Source organism: Agelaius tricolor, unplaced genomic scaffold, assembly GCF_023055355.1.
Source record: "Agelaius tricolor isolate 1412-34295 unplaced genomic scaffold, bAgeTri1.0.p SCAF_15, whole genome shotgun sequence".
Classification (NCBI taxonomy): domain Eukaryota; kingdom Metazoa; phylum Chordata; class Aves; order Passeriformes; family Icteridae; genus Agelaius; species Agelaius tricolor.
In genome coordinates, this window is record NW_027269275.1 from 9,395,015 (window position 1) to 9,407,184 (window position 12,170).

Below are 12,170 nucleotides of genomic sequence, written 5' to 3' on the forward strand. Positions count from 1 at the left end.
GTGTTGCAGGACCTCAAAGGAATATTTAAAAGGAGTGAATATATTGAAAGTCTACCTGCTAATTTTACAAGTACAACTCCAGATATTGTGATATTTTATATAATGTCTAACCCACAAAAGAGTCTGCTCTATATTAATTTTCAAAATTTTCCTAAAGGTTTAAAAGAATACTCTCTGAGGTTATAAATATATTTCTGATTTGCTTTTTTCACATATTTATTTGGTCAGCAACCCCTTCATGAGTCCTAACTGACTCATTTATGGGAACTTCTGAAAATCTGAGTGTTGAAACATTTTGCAAATAAAATTATTTAGAACCAAATAAATAATGAACACACAAACTGAAGGCAGGTTCAACCCACGGAGACTTACTAAGAAAAATGTAAACCCCTCACATGAGAATTATACTTGAAGTTACTATGTTTTTCTATCTCTGCTTCTTTTTAAACTAGTGATCTTTCTCTGTCTCATAATGATTCATGATCCTGGATATTGTAGCAATTTACACTGAAGCACACATTTGAATTGTACAAAACAGGCTCCTGTGATGCTCTATAACTCACTTTGCAGCTACATTTGTTTTAAACATCCTATCTACAAATAACATACGCAGAAAACTAAAAATTTTTTTTATTAGATTTTTATCAGCAAATGTGTTGTATTTTAACAAAATCTCTAAAACTATTTATGATATTGCTATCCAGTTCAATCTTGAGAAAGATTAGACTTGTGTGTTTAATACTCTGACTTCATCCACTCAATATGTACATATCATTGTAGAGCTGTTGGATATTTTTCTAAGCAAGAGCTTGAAAATAATAATGGTTGCTTGTCTGTGAAGAAAACTTTCACAGAAGCAAATACAACCCTTTGCTGTACTCAAATTTGGACATTTCAGAAGGACCTCCAATGAAGGGCTAAATATCCACAGTATCCGACATTTACAGCTACCACATATGCATAGGAAATTTATTTTGGATTATTTTACAAGGGCAAAAAGTTAAGGCACTAAAAGCACCGGTGAGATGCTGTCACTGTGCTCACCCGGGACAGAGCCCTGTTGCTGGGTGGTGGCGTTAGCAGGCTCCCAGCAGTGCCAGCTGCTCTCCAGTAAGGGGTGGTAGCATCTGCTTGTGAGAGCCAGCCCTGGCTGCGCCTCGGCTGCCGGCGCTGAGAGAAACCTCGGCAGCACTAAAAAGAACGGGGAAAGTATGTATGTAACACGTGCAGGAGGCAGTGAGCTGGATATTAATTTCCATATATTGGGGTTTCTTTCTTTTACTTTTTTTTTCTTTTTTTTTTTTCTAAAAATATGTTACAGTAATTGCTGATAGTTTAAGAGTAATCTACACAACAGTGTACATAAAGCACTTGGAATGCTTTGGAGCTGCTGCCATTAAAAAACTCCTACAACGTCAGCAGTCGTGTTGAATCATGCAGGAATTTTAGATCTTACTCTGGGATAACAAATACTTTTTGTGGGTATACAGAATGATGTTAAGCAATCTGTGTACTCAGAAGGTCCACAAAATTCTGATGAAGTGATAAATTGAGTCCATCTGTTCTGAAACTACTCCATTTATGATCTCAGCAGAACAATGTATTTTCCATTTCCTGCAGTTTTTAAAATCTTATTATCTAATCCAACTTCCAGTGAAGACAATTCTTTTTAACAATAATTTTACTGGAAGATCCTTTTCCTTTCCCCTATGAAATGGTCTGAACAGCTTGTGCACTGCTTCCCTCTGAATGCTCCTCTAATTTCTGAGTGCTTTTGGACACTAGGTCCAAAACAGGAATGGGAGGACCAAGGTATGATTAGGTATCTTGCCCAAGACTGCACGTAGAAGCGTTGTAGGGCAGGGTTCAGAGGAGCAGAGTCCAGCTCTCCTGCTGCTCAGGCCTGTGCCTCAGGTATGTAACCACTTCTCCAGCTGTATTCCTTATCTATTGTCTCGCATAGCTGAAACTGGATCTAAATTCCTTCCCAAAATTCAGCCTGAACTCATCCTAATAGCTGGGCAGTCTCAGACAACATAGCCTTTGCCATTTTCCCAGCAATGTTGGAACAGGAGCTCAGAGAGTCACAGAAAGCTGTCGTGCTTGTGATATGTGCCCTGAGCTGCTGCTCCCTCTGAGAGTCACCTGCAGCACATCACTCGGGCCTACGGAGAGGGGAAAGCACCAGCTGGCTGGCAGGGCACAAATACAAACTGTATTTGGTTACTAAGGTATTGCTGCAGTCATGCTACGTCCATGGATGACTAACACACAGCTGTAGCTGCAGGTAGCCGGGCACACACCTGCCTGCCATGGGCTGTGTACAGTTGCCAGTGACTAACAGCTCACCAGATAAGCTTAATCCAAAAATCCATGGAAATCAGCATTTCTTTCTGCCGCCTCCAGTGAGCTGAGCATTGGACTTGAGGTGTGGTGGAGCCAGGCTCCATCTGAATTAGTGGCCATATGTTGGAGGCTTGATGCTCTGAGGCATCACTGCCAGCCTGGTGCGAGTCCCAGGGAACAGTCTGGGAGACTCAGTGGAGCACAGGGAGCCTGGTGCTGTGGGGTGGCAGGGCCAGGTCCCTCAGTGGGGCACAGGGAGCCCGGCGCTGTGGGGTGGCAAGGCCAGGTCCTTCAGTGGAGCACAGGGAGCCCGGCGCTGTGGGGTGGCATGGCCAGGTCCCTCAGTGGGGCACAGGGAGCCCGGCACTGTGGGATGGCAAGGCCAGGTCCCTCAGTGGGGCACAGGGAGCCCGGCGCTGTGGGATGGCATGGCCACGTCCCTCATGTGCAGCCCGGTCTGGTCCCTGGTTCCCGGGTGCTGCCTGCCTGCGACGAGGTGGGGAGCCCTGCCAAAACCACCACGGCAGTAGCCAGATGTAAAAAGTGGCTGTAAACTTTTGTATTTTTCAGAATCCCGGGCAGAATTTTGTTTCCACCGCTGCACATCGTGAACGCTGATGGGGGGGACACACGGACCGCCCGGGCTGTGCGGGAATGGGCGCTGCAGACCCGGAGCCGGGCAGCGCTGAGGGGGGAGCCCCTGACGATCGGGGGAGCCCCTCACGATGTGGGGAGCCCCTTACGATGTGGGGAGCCCCTGACGATGTGGGGGAGCCCCTCGGGCCACCCCGCGGCGGTGCCGGCGGCGCTCCCGGAGCGGGAGGAGAGGCAGAGCAGGAGGGGCGATGCCGCCGCGGTCCCGCCCTCGCCGCGCCGGGGAGGCTCCGCGGGCCCTAGAGATACCTCGGGCGGCGGCGGCAGGAGGAGGAGGAGGAGGAAGAAGAGGAAGAAGAGCATAGCCCGGTCCAGCCCCAGCCCCGAGCCGCTGCCTGCTGCTCTGCGCCGGCCACAGGTGAGAGCGCCCCGGGAGTGAGGGCTCGGGGGTCGCGCTGCGCGGCAGGAGGAGCCGAAGGCTCGATAGGTTTCCCGTGTAATGGTTATTTGCTACCTCGTATGGCACCACTTGATACACTTGGGAACGGCGAACAAATGTTGAGGCCCATAAACCTTTTCTCCAAGTTAATTTCGCTCAGAAAAGGCGGATTTGGTAAAGCTGCGAGGCCTGAGTATTGGCGCATGAATGGAGAAGTTGGGGGTGGTCTTTGGCGCTAGGAAGGCAAAAGCTGGCTTGGTTTTAGTAGAAGGTATTTCAGATCCTTTTTGGATTGCACTTTTTAAACACAATAGGGCTTTAAACTGCTGAAGGAGGTACTTAAATACCAGTGAGAACTTGAAGTATCAGTAGTTTTGTTTGTGTCTTTTTTGCAGAAGTTTGGTTTGTGTCTTGTTTTACTGCTGAATAGGTGAGTTATTTCTAATCTCCATGGGATGCGTTATGGCATTTTTATAACTAGCGTTAATAAAGGGGTTAAAACACTTTAAAACATGTAGTACAGTGTTGGGTCACTGTTGCTGGGCTCTGATGTTTGCCAGTGGCAGGTGAAGGATATCTGGGACAGGGACATGTCATCAGCGACCCAGGACTGTACTCAAGTCTCTAAAGCCTGAGACTTCTGTCATAAGCAGTAAGGATGTGGTCAGCACAAGCGCTGAGGACTGGGCAGAGACACTTTGAAACCCTTTTTGGACATGCAAAGTAAATATGCAGTGTAGTGTTTGAATTTGGTTCAGCACAGAAGTCTGTTTTTCTCCTGTCATATGTCTTATATTTTATTTATATTCTGAGAGCCTGACACACTTGGTTGTGGCCCAAGACCACGCTGTGATAAGTGCTGTGCAAATACAAGGTGGGGAAAATCCGCACAAATGTACCTAAAAACTTTGGATTTGATTCTGAAGTGGTTGAGATTTATTATAGGAAATAAAGCATCTAGGCACTGCAATATGAAAATTTCTTCATAGTGGGAAATAGGCTGTAAATATACCTGCATTAGGGACCTTACAGCTTTTGGTTGAAATTCATGATGGAGAAGTTCAAAAGGTGGTGATTTTTTTTGTTTGTTTGTTTGGTGGGGAGGGGGGGATTGGTTTTTTTTTTTAATGGGAAAGAGTGACCTGGGAACTTCTAAAAGGAACTCAAGGGAAAAAAAAAAAAAAAAGAAGAAGAAGGAAAAAAAGAAAAAATAGGAGAACTTGTTTACTTGATGTCCTTATGTCTAAAAAGGAAAATTACTATAAAGAAATTCTGTAGCTATTATATATTTTGAAGACTAATAATAATACTTTCCAATACTATTTTTAAGCAGGATTCCAGGAGAGCAAGAGAAAAACTCCAGGAGGGTTTAATGCTTGTGTCTAGGTCAAAAATAAATAATTTTTTTGTTTGTTTGTTTAGGTATCCTGATCTTTCAAATGCTTAAGTCCTGATCTGGAAGGATTTTTATGATCCCCTGTAGGTGGAAAAAGAATGTCTTGAGGTGTATTTGCCAAAGTGACCACACCTGGACAGTGTCCCCTCTCCAGAAGTGTGGAACAGAAGTGGAGGGGTGTGTGGAATACCTCTCCAAAAACAGTAAGCCAGTACGGATTTCTGATGCCCATTATGGCATGTTAGTTTTGCTTCCAGAAGCCATTAGTAAGAGCAGTTAGGGTCATTGGGGGCTCTTGTAAAGCAGCCATTAAACTTCTTAAATTTTTCTTAATGAAGATAATGTCAACTCCCGTTAAGAGTAAACAAGGGAGAGACTTCATTCCCTAATGTATGTGGGTATTCCCTAATGTGTGTCGGTATTTGTGCCCTCACGGCCGGTGCTAAGTGAAAGAGCAGGTGCTGGTGCACAGCTAATTAATTTAAGGAGTAAGCCTAGGGATAATGATCACTGTTTCATGTCAAGGTGGGTGTTTGTGTAATTGCCAGTTGCTCTTAGATTAAAATAATAGAAAAAGACAGTACTCCCCATGGAATTAAAATAAAATCTCTAAATTGAAATCTTAGATTTATTCTTGTGTTCCACCTTCGACTTGGGTTTAACGTTACAAAACTTCTCAAAATTACTTGTTCTAACTTATTATGGAGTTTGTAAAATATAGGGTGAAATACTTCACCCAGTTATTGTCCCCTCAGTCTTACAGTTTGTGCTGAAGCCACGTTTTATCTTTCTAAGGATAAAAAGGAAAAAGGATCCAGACTACTTGGATTTGTTCCAGATTAATACAATGCACTCAGCATCTGCAAAGCTTCTGTATTGCAAGTGTTACTTGGGATTTTTCTGTGCAGAAACATCCACTCTTTTGTGTAAATCGAGGAGCGTTTTACTGCCCTGGAGGTCCGGCTGGGGGCTGAGGTGTGCAGGGGCAGCAGAGGGAGGGTGTCAGGGAGGCTGGGGAGCCGCTGCCCTCCCTGCCCTCCCCTGTGCTTCACTCTCCGCCACCTGCAGCTGAGCCCGCGGGCAGCTCCGGACACCTGGGCACCGCCAAAGCCTTACAGCCCTTCCTTAAACCAGCGAGGCTCTCCAGGTGAAAGCCGGCACCTGCCTCAGCCAAAGAGCTCTCTCCTTCCCTAGTAAAACCTGGTCAATATTCAAATTGTGCCCTGTAGGGTCTAAAATGCTGTTTGAGGAGTTAACTGGTTCTGTCAAAGACTGAGTACCTTAAATAAAGAGGGGGATAATCTGTTAAACTAGCATCTGCAAAGTTTCAGGATGATTGTTTGCTGAACTGACAGGATGTTACAGTGTGAAATAGTTTGTAAGCACTGTGCACAGATCATCTTGTATTACAATAAGGAAGTGCAACTTCTTCCTCAGGCCGTTACAGCAGACTTCACCAAGAGTCTGTCTTGTGCTTGCAAAAAAAATTGAGTTTTATATTTTGCATTTTGAGAATAGTAAAGATATAGATCTTGGATTTCCTCCTACTCTTAGAAAACCAGAACATTTTCATCCGGAAGAAAACACTGCCTTAAAAAATTAGAAGTTTTACAACACTCTTATCTCATAATAAAAATCATTATCATTGTTATCTCCAGAGACTTGGAAATCACTTTAAATAACTGTTGTTTGTCTTTCACCTCTGACACCATCCTATCTTCCTGAGGCTCCTCAGACAGGATCCAGGCTCTGTCTCGTGGTGCTGAGCAGCAGGGTGCTCCATATATGCAGGCAGAGGGACAAGCCATACAGTGGATTTTTCCTTTGGAAGTGTTTTTCTTTGCTTAATAACAACATATGATAGTATAAATGTGCTGTAATGATATGATATTTCCTGCCCACCATGTGTAGGTTGCTACTGCTGAACGTTACCTCTTCAGTTAATAAAATGAGGGTGTAAAAGGTGGAATGATTCTGTCTAGATTACTCAAAGATAAACAGCAGAATTTAAGTAGAACCTGTGGCTGTTGTTCCTTTTCCAGCCAAAGCATTGCTTTACCTCAGTACCTTGGAATTATGACATGTGTGAAAATGTGCCCTTCATCAGTTTGTTTTGTGTAGTCTCTTTTCAGTAGCACTTTTATAAAAAATAAACAAACCTCCTCATCTGTAGCAGCCAAGCTGCTGGTTTGATTTCTCCAGCACAGGCCCTGCAGTTCAGAGGCTTCAAGTCTGTTGGTGCTTTAAAGAAGAAACAAAGTCAAAGCTGGCTCTCCTGTGACAGCAGGGCTGTATGCACAGTTTTTCCTAAGAGCTTCCTTCACAGCTAATGGCCAAAACGTTCCTCTCTTAGCAGCTGTTCTGTAATCCTCTTTTCAGCATTTAAAAGTGGCTTCTGGTCTGTAATTAGAGAGAAGGAACCAACAGGGTGTGTTTAGCTTCTGTCTGTGGGCACAAAATTAAAGTGAATAAGCAATGATTCTAGTTAAACACGAATAACAGAGATTACCAAGGCTGCACCTGGTGTAAGTCAGAGAAAGAGGACAAGTTTCTTTGAGCAGAGCTGGCTGTTTCTGGCAGCTTCTCCCTCAAGTGCCCCTGCGTGCTGTGTTCACGCCGTGTCTGGGTGTTTGCTCTGCTCAGGTTGCTGCTGGCGCCTTCTGGCCAAGTGAAGTGAAGGGAAGGAGGTGAATTTCAGGCTCATTCTCCCGTGTCCCTTAAGGGCAGTGATAGGGCTTTGTCCCACCTTCGGTCCCACCTTCTGTTCTGTGGGATGCACAGACAATAATGTTTGTCGTGCAAGTTGTCATTCAGCACACAACAAAAGGAATGTATTTTTTGAGGTGTTCAGCAAGAATAGCTGTAATTTTTTTTTTTTTTTTAATAACGCTGCCTTGTAAATGGCTTGTTATAAAGCCACAAGCTTAGTCTCAGAATCAATGCAAAAATGCTTTAAAGGGCTTTAATAAAGTTGTCAGGTCTTGAGACTGCATGCTTTATTTCAAGGGAAGAGACAACATAGTAAATGTTTTATAGGTAGACAAATGTAGAAATAGTTTACCTGTGATTGTATAATTTTGGGTTTAGGTTGTTACTTTTCACTCCATGAATTTTTGTAATGACTAATAATAAGTTAGCATTTCAATGAGTTGAATTGAAATATTGTAGTAAGATGCTCTTCATTTATTATATAGCCTGAGTTTCAATATTCACTTATTTACTTAATGTCCAGTCTGGGACATTTTCTGTGTCATTTATGTAAAAAATATACATTTACTCAGGGGGTTTTTGAAAGAACTAGTTGATGATCAAACCATCTAGCAGTGACTAATTACTGGAATACTCTTTTCCACCCAAGTAACCAAAATGGTGAGGGAACAAGCATTCCAGTAGGATGACAGAGCAGATGGAAGGGCTGGGCAAGGAGTGCAGCTGAGAAGGATCTCACAAAGGTGGATTGGGACAGACTGAGCTCACTGGGGTTTATTTAAACTCAGCTGAAATTATTGGAAATGGTGATAAAGCCCCGATCACTTAAATGGCAGATATTCTTAGCACCTGGCTCAGGTCAACCTGAGGCCATCTGCTGTGGTATGTTAGGCAGGACCTGCTTGCTCAAACAAGCTCAGACTTAGTCAGGCTGTGGGGAAAAACCCAGACTGGGTCAAGCTGAGAGAGGATGAACTTTGTGCTGGAGCTTTTCTGTGCGTCTTTCTCTTTTACCCTGTTATTGCTACTGAGCACATGTGGGAATAAATCAAAAAACTAAATTGCAGTAGCAGAAGAGAATTTTGGTTTCAATTTTCTCATTTGAAAGGAAGTTGCTATCAGAAGTTTCTCACTTCCTGACGCTCTTTGCCTGACCTGCTGCTCCTCCTTTGCTGGCAGTTCCAGCCATGAAGATGACAGGTATGTCAATGCTAAGGAAACAAACATTTATATATTTGTGAGAAACATGTTTGTTGCAATAAACTAAGATAACAGAAAATGTGTTAAATGTATGCCAGCATTACTAATACATCTTAATCAGGAACTGGGTTTTGAGGTTAAAAATTTATCTTCCTCTAGATTTGACATAACTACCAGTCACTTTGTAGTCTTGTGAACAGATTGAGTTTTAGGGTTTTTGGGCCCAGTTTTGTTCTCATATGAAGTATCCACCTTGTTAATGATTTTTCTTTTTCTTTTTTTTTTTCTAGTAAGGTCTCATGTATATGCAGGAGGGAACAGCCTCTTTTGGGAACATCCTGGGAGCTCTAAATCCCTTTCTGCTCACTTGTTATGTATCAGTGACTGATGATGTTTGGGTAAAAAAGTGATTTTTTTCCTAGAAATATATGGTTTTGAACATGAACACAGAAGTGCACAGAAGGCTGTGATTTTTAGGGGGCAGCTAAGATGGCTCAAGGAGCAGCTGTCACTAAAAGCCAGCAGCTCTGTTCACTTCCTGCCCCTGTGCTTCCACCCCACCCTGGAGTCAGCCCTGGTGCTCTTCTGACCTGCTGCAGAGATGATTCTTGAAGCTAAATGGACAAAATGCAGGTTTTTTTCATAGGATAAGCATTTTTTAAGTATGATTTTTTTTTCCTCTGTAGGAACAAAACAGCCAGGCAGAGGAAGTGGCCAGAACATATTGTTGAACTTCTAGAGAGTCAGACAGGGACAATTCCCTCCTTGTCAGTGGTGGCTGTGCTGTGTAATTGGGCTCCTGGTTATCCAAGTAGTAAGTTATACTTCTGAAACATGCTGGAAAAGTGACCTGGACTCTGTTTTGGTTGAAGGTATTGCCAGCTGAATTGTTATCCCAATTTTGGTATTTCTTAAGAGTGAGCTCTGTTCCTCTGTTTTACTTGCATAGCAGGAAATGAACATAAAATATTTCACAGTAGTACTTTTTAAAAATAATCTATTTTTTTGTCAAGTTCCTGAGGAGTATCCTGTTTTGAATGTAGTACTTTTTACTTATTATTTTTAGATTGTTAATTGTAACAATTACAAGCCCCATCCTCCCTCGGGATGCTGCACTTATAAAATAAGGCAGAAGATGCTTTGCAGTGCTACAGCTACAATTGAGCTGATGCATATTGTGGTTTGCTTGGGACTGTGCAGTTTTGTTGCACATTAGATAACACAGAATTCACATTGGAAGGTACTCAAAGCTAGGAGTTGCTCTGAGAAAGTAAGAACTTGATTTGAAAACAGTAGGAACCACCATGATTATCTCTCAAAGAAATAGGAAACCCCAGTGTAGTTGGTAAGAGCAGTTTGATGCAGTTTATACAGTGCCACAAAAGGCAAAATTCCACACAGCCTGTTTAATTTTCCCCAGTGAGCTGATGTGTTGATTGCTTGCATGTTCAGAGCTCACTTGTGGAGTTGTTGAACACGATTCAGTGCCACAGGTTGTCAGCCTGAGCAGAGCTGCATGTGGGTGTTAATTGCTTCTGGTCAGGTGCAGACCAATTATCTAACGATCTTTTAGATAAAGGAGATTAAATTGCAATTAATGAATAGTATATTGGGAGTTCAAAGGGGAAAGTTTTGCTTTTCAAAATTCTGGACAAATTTAAGCAAGAAATAAGAGTTGCTCTTTTCTTATATTAATTCTGTATTCCATAACTGTTTGTCAAGCATGTTTACACAGGGAATTTGGATGTAGTTGTAGCTAAACTGGTTTATCAGAGTAGCATGAAACACTTGTTTTACATATTGAATTAATTTCTGTCCTGCTTTTGTGCAGGCAACTGTACTTGGAAATAGATTCTCCTCTACTTGTTTTAAACTGGATTTTTTGTGGTTAGGCTTTTCCTGGAGCTCTCTGCTGCCAATAAAAATGTATATGTATAAACATCTGTTGGTATAAATAAAGAAAACTAAAGCATCAGTTCTGAAGGCCACAGAATCCAAAATATTGTGCTTGTTTCTTTTTATCTTTCTGAATGGCAGCTCCATCATATTCTGTGTATCAGTATCCCAGGCATCATTCTTTGGGCTTGTGCATTTACAAACAGCCAATTTTTTAAGAAGCAGTGGCCAAAAAAACCTCTGAACAACCAAACTTACTGCTTGCCATTAAGTCTGAGGAGTGTTGGTTGTAGACAGTATGGGAACTCTGGGAGCTGGAAAGCCATGAATCAGTTGTTGCAGTTTTTACATGCTATAAAAATGTTCTCATTAAAAACAAAAGGATTTTCAAGAGGTGGAAAAAGTGAGATCAGGGGGAGAAGGAAGGATTTCTTCAAGTGTGCACTGCCCTCACAGAAATGGGATGGGTTACAGGCAGGGGAGACCCGAATATATTGTATTATTAATGCATAATGATACTGCAGTGGACTTGGGAAGAACTTTCCTGATCCAGAGTCAGGCTTGGGTGAGTGCCCTTGATGAGAGGGGACTCTGGAGATACCAGAAGGAAGAAGGCAGCCTATGTCTTCTGAAACCTTGTGTCTTTTAAAAGCACTTCTGAAGCAGCTGCCTAACACATTGGAAATCAGGTTATCCAGAAATACTTTTAAATTGCTGTAACCTGAACTGTGCTGTCAGAGCAGAGGCCTGGCAGTGGACAGGGGAAGTGTGCCAGTTCTGAGGGGGGAACAGCTCCACCACTCTTTCCAGCCTCGTGGTTGAATTTTAATAAGTTCTCTTTTTGTATGCAGCTTAGTGATGCTATCACCCTGATTTGTGCCTTCTTTGCAAGACACCAGCCAGCTGTATTTGTGTCCACCCCATGTGCAAGTGCTTTAAGCACCTCAGGATTCTGGGTGCTGCCTCTCTGCACTCACTCACTGAGCCTGGACCTTGGGAACAAATGCCCTGGACATTAAAATCAGTTCTGAGTCTGTTGTTTTGAAGTAAACAAACTTCTGGAGTCCCATGAGCTAGAAATACTTAACTCTTGGAGGCATGAGGTAGCTGACAGTCACAAAGACATAGAGTTAGTAGTGGGGGGAATTTTTAGAGAAGTTTTCCAGGTGATGCTAGTGATTGCCTGTCAGTGCAAAACAAACCATACAGCAGCATACTGTTTGCTGAATCTTCCCTCTTTGAAGTGTTTAGGATTTGGTCAATGCTTCCCAGGGTTCCCATATCCCTGTTCCTGTGCTTGACACCCTCAGCACAGGCTTTTCTTTGCTCTGTGAGAAGGATCAAGCAGCCTTTGATTCCTGTTCCCTTGCTGCTGTGTGACCCTCTGGCCAGTCACAGACCCTCGGGTGGTCTGTTGCATGGTTACCATAGAGTTTGAGTTCAGACCTGAAAAACTGGTTTTTAAATGCACCAACCACCTGTTCTGCTAGGGAACAGCCAGGTGATTGTGGATGATCTTTGTGGCTGTCTTATTCAGCACAGGAGGCTGAGTGCTGCTCCTGCCTCCGTGCAGTGCCATAGCCAGCCCTC

The 12,170-nt window shown here is 43.2% G+C and overlaps 1 protein-coding gene across 5 annotated transcripts in view; it reads left to right on the top strand.

Annotated features, from left to right (window-relative positions):
• The first annotated feature begins 3,203 nt into the window (after nt 1-3,203).
• The window catches only part of ADCY7 (adenylate cyclase 7), a 60,528-nt gene continuing 51,561 nt past the window's right edge, over nt 3,204-12,170 (top strand). For 2 of the 5 annotated variants that reach the window (XM_071440373.1, XM_071440372.1), the window contains exon 1: nt 3,204-3,358. The gene's annotated coding sequence lies outside the window, so the exon portion shown is untranslated. Of the gene's footprint in view, nt 3,359-3,774; nt 3,810-4,875; nt 4,979-12,170 lie in introns of those variants that run through there. The other 3 variants (XM_071440374.1, XM_071440376.1, XM_071440375.1) reach the window with 3 other exon arrangements.